Source organism: Prionailurus viverrinus, chromosome A1 (assembly GCF_022837055.1).
Source record: "Prionailurus viverrinus isolate Anna chromosome A1, UM_Priviv_1.0, whole genome shotgun sequence".
Lineage (NCBI taxonomy): Eukaryota > Metazoa > Chordata > Mammalia > Carnivora > Felidae > Prionailurus > Prionailurus viverrinus.
The window spans coordinates 83,912,157-83,916,961 of record NC_062561.1 but is presented as its reverse complement, the minus strand read 5'-3'; positions in this window follow the sequence as shown (position 1 = coordinate 83,916,961).

Here is a 4,805-nt window from a genome sequence, read left to right as displayed (position 1 = left end):
GGAAATACAAATCAAAACCACTCAGATATCACCTCACGCCAGTCAGAGTGGCCAAAATGAACAAATCAGGAGACTATAGATGCTGGAGAGGATGTAGAGAAACCGGAACCCTCTTGCACTGTTGGTAGGAATGCAAATTGGTGCAGCCACTCTGGAAAGCAGTGTGGAGGTTCCTCAGAAAATTAAAAATAGACCTACCCTATGACCCAGCAATAGCACTGCTAGGAATTTATCCAAGGGATACAGGAGTGCTGATGCATAGGGGCACTTGTACCCCAATGTTCATAGCAGCACTCTCAACAATAGCCAAATTATGGAAAGAGCCTAAATGTCCATCAATTGATGAATTGAATCAGAAATTGTGGTTTATGTAAACAATGGAATACTATGTGGCAATGAGAAAGAATGAAATATGGCCTTTTGTAGCAACGTGGATGGACCTGGAGAGTGTGATGCTAAGTGAAATAAGCCATACAGAGAAAGACAGATACCATATGGTTTCACTCTTATGTGGATCCTGAGAAACTTAACAGAAACCCATGGGGGAGGGGAAGGGAAAAAAAAAGAGGTTAGAGTGGAAGAGAGCCAAATCACAAGAGACTCTTAAAACCTGAGAACAAACTGAGGGCTGATGGGGGGTGGGATGGAGGGGAGGGTGGGTGATGGGTTTTGGGGAGGGCACCTTTTGGGATGAGCACTGGGTGTTGTATGGAAACCAATCTGACAATAAATTTCATATATTAAAAAAAATTTTATTCAAACAAAATAGGCCAATCCCATGGAAGAAAGAAATTTCCAGTTTTGCATAACTTCTTTTAGAATTATTTTTTTAATTTTAAATTTAAGTGACCCTTACTGTCACCCCTAGACCACATTTTTTTGAACTACTTTAGAATGATGCCAGGATTAGATAAGTAGTTCTATGATGAAATTTCCAGGAATAATTACAATCTTTTACTTGGGAAAATAATGCACACTCCACTAAAAGGGATGGGCTTTGATTGAGTTTCCTATAGTGCACAAGGTAAATCTTGTAAATTTAGACTAATTGCTAACCTGGGAATTCCTTCTGCAAGATGCTGAAACCTCTTATTAATGAAAAATATTTTGGGCCAATGCCACCTCCATATTCAAGTAGTTAAGAAGTCCTCTCTTCCACTGTTGCCTTACCTAAGGCTTGGACTCAGCTGCTTTGAGGTAGGATCTTAGATTTTCATGGAAGCTAGATCATACATTCCCCAGTGAGTGGGATGTTCTTCAGGCACTACTCTGGAACTTTAGAAAGTCTCTTCAAGATTAAGAAGGATGAATTTATACATTCACTTTTTGACAACTAGAGTATTGGAAAAGGGATACTTTAGCTTAAAATATGGGAGATTGAGGAGAATCTGGTATAGTTTGGAAGGGCATGAATGGGTTTACTGAAGAAGAAACAGGCTTTTAAGAGCCGATTGATTGAAAGAGAGTGCCTAGTATTCATTATGAGTAGTTTTCAAACATTAGTGGGTAGGTGCCAAATATAAGTTACTAAGGGAGAAGCATGGATTTTCCTCTGAATATTTTTGAGGCAAGGATTACCTCCTTCATACGTAGTTAGGTATTGTTGAAGGTTTTTTTGTATGCTTGGGAGGGAATTGAGATATGTTAAATGTCAGCCCTGAAAAAACACAGGAAGAGACAGAGACCAAGATCAGTAAAAGCAAACAAACAACAAAAACCTTCATTATACTTACTGTTCTATTCTTAGAGAAAGAAATCATGTCACAACACCGAGGGCCAAATTACTGGGATGGTCAGAGGCAAAAGGCAGGAATGAGGACACAGTTTTTACTGGGGTTTCTGCTGGAAATATAAGGCCAGACAGGGGAAACTGTTTAGGATTGGCTAGTTTAGGTAATGTTGTCTGACTTTAGTGGTCTCTAGCTGCCTGGTACCTAATTCTGAAATATTTAAGGCAGAGAAATATTTTCTGTAAGGGTGCACATATCAGATAGAGGAGGTCTGAGACTAGATTGGTTAGTTTTCATATCAAAGGCATGCTTGTAGCTAAGCCCTTTGCTATCTTTTAAAGATTTGGCTAGTTCTGGAAGGGTCAGCCCTTCCATAGTTAGATTTTTTAAGATGCCAGAACATGGTAATATACAGAAAACTTAAAATATCTACATACAGATTATCAGAAAGGATTGGCCCAAGACCTCAACTTCTTGGACAGCACTTTATAAAATGTTGCCTTATCTTACTTGGAAGTCTCTCCTTACAAGAAGCCATGAGGGTCACAAACTGCCTGGACTTATGTGGCTTCTCCCCAAACAACTCCCCATTGTCTTGAAATGTGCCACATCTACCAGCCAGTACCTTGCACAGAACTTCTCCTACATCTCTTTACTTCTCTTCATATAGAGACCACAAGGAGGATCAACACCTCTTACAAAACTTACTCTTCCTTTTTTTTTTTTTTCACTGCAGAGATCCAAAGCTTCTGTCCACAGTGCTCTCCACACCTTGGCTGGATCTTCCATCACTCCCATGTCCTAACTAACAAGGCTGGGTAATAGTGAACCCAGTCTGTGGGTCAGAGTATTTTCTGACTTGAACAGCAGAAAGGCCTGAGTCTCATGCAGATAAAATGTTTGTTTGTTTGTTTGTTTTCTCCTTTCTCTTAAAAAAAAACACAAAAAAACTCTTGTTTGAAAAGGAAACGGAAAAAAACCTAGACCCTTGAATAGTAGAAAATGATAGTAGAGGAAAGGTTACTTTGTGGGGAATGGAATCTGGGATCTTGTAGTGTGAATTAGTCAAATAACACATTACTTTCAGCAATAGTGTGAACACTAATGTTAAATTTACATATTAGGAGCTGATGTAAACATTAGTTTACGTCATATCAGTTAACATATATTAATCATAAAATATCATTGTATTCATAATGTATATATTGTCATTGCTTAATTACCATTCCAAATATCCTACAATAGTGATTATGTATTTTGACCATGTGTCACATTATTTTTTTTATAAATTTGATTCATTGACAAAGTAAAATATGCTTCTTTGTGTTAAGCCTTTAATGTGCTACTCCTTTAGCATGCTCTGTTCCCAATATACATTCTTTCTTCTTTCTCTCTCTCTTTCTGACACACATGCACAAACACAAATACACACAGACACACACACACACACAGGCTAGATCCATTTTTTTTTAACACAATGAGTCTATGGTTATTTTTGGAATAAAGGATTTGGTCTAAAATTATATCTTTCCTTCAACTTGCATAACCTATTATTATAGGATAAACACTAAAAAAGGATCCATAAGTTAGAAAAATTTCATTCCTTAATCAAAGATATTTGAGGCAATACGAGTGATTTATTCCTGTGAACACTATGTAGAGTCCAGTATGAGTGTTTGTATAAGATAAAATTATGTAGTCTGTATTTTGATTAAAAAGTAATTTGTTATTAGGTGGTTTTCAGATTGGTAATTTTCTTTGCTATTTAAGTTTTTCATTGTATTTTTAAAGGGATTGTTATTATTGGCAGTTGATTTGGTACTATTAGTAAATGAAATATAAAATCTACAATGTATCTAAGTGGAAAAAATATGGCTGGTCAAGATAAAATTACTGCCTGCCTGGATGAATATTTTAATATTCAACCAGTTATTGTGAAGAACTATAAACACAATTTCATTTGTAAATGTTAAATTCTGTCTTTTTGTATATGAGTCAGATCTGGATCTCTCATAAAAAATTCTTTCATATATTAAAGAAGGCAGAATTAGCTGATGCTCATCAAATTTGTTGAGAGTTACAGTTGATATTCAGATATGGTTTGTTAATTATCCAAACATTTGTTTTTGTCCTGCTTAGCTAATAAAGTGTGATAAATTTAAGTTAACACAAAACTGATTTTACTTACCCCTCCAGATTTTACTTATTTCTTTAGAGTATTACTCATAATGTAAATTCATCTTTGATGAATATTTAGAAAGGAAAATAAATCTCTCTGTTGCTCTGATTAGTTTTGGTTCCACATAAAGAGATAATTATTCCTTTTTAATGCTTCAGAGACTACATATTTCTCTCCAAAAAATATGGGTATATTTATGGTGGCCAATACATTTTATAGAAATAAACTTCTTTAGTAATTCTGTCACTGAAATAGAAGAGGAACACTACAATAGGATGATGATGATGATAATAAACAACTCATTCCTCAATATCCATGAACATATCTAAAAGATGCACACTTATATTCTTCAAGAATAAAAGGTATGACAATGATTCCATTTAGTTCATGGGAGTTGTAATAATACTATTGTATATTTTTCCGTCTAAATTCAGAAATCCTTTTCCCATCTGGAGTTATCTTTACTTATAAACATGAAGGACAAGTATAACACAGTACAAAAATAAATGTTAAAGAATGAAAAAACAACAACAACAAAGTAATGGATTCTTAGGAATCCATTAATAGAATAAGAATGCCACCCTATCAGAAAAATTATGTTAATGTTTTGTTTGACCAATAATTTAAGAAAAGTTTAGGTCACCATAGAGTAATATGAGCCAGTGTTAAGTCCTAAAATTTCAACCTACTCCATTATGGCGACCAAAGACTGCCACGAAGATGAAACCAAACCCCTTATTGTGGAATAGAGTTCATGGCTATCCTTATTAGAGATTTATCACTCCAAATTATCCCATGAGAACAAAGAGACCTGACTTCTTAAAGTTACCTATGCCTAAAACATTAACTTTTTGGCAGCGCATCTGCCTATAGCTCACTTGACCCTGATCCAGCAG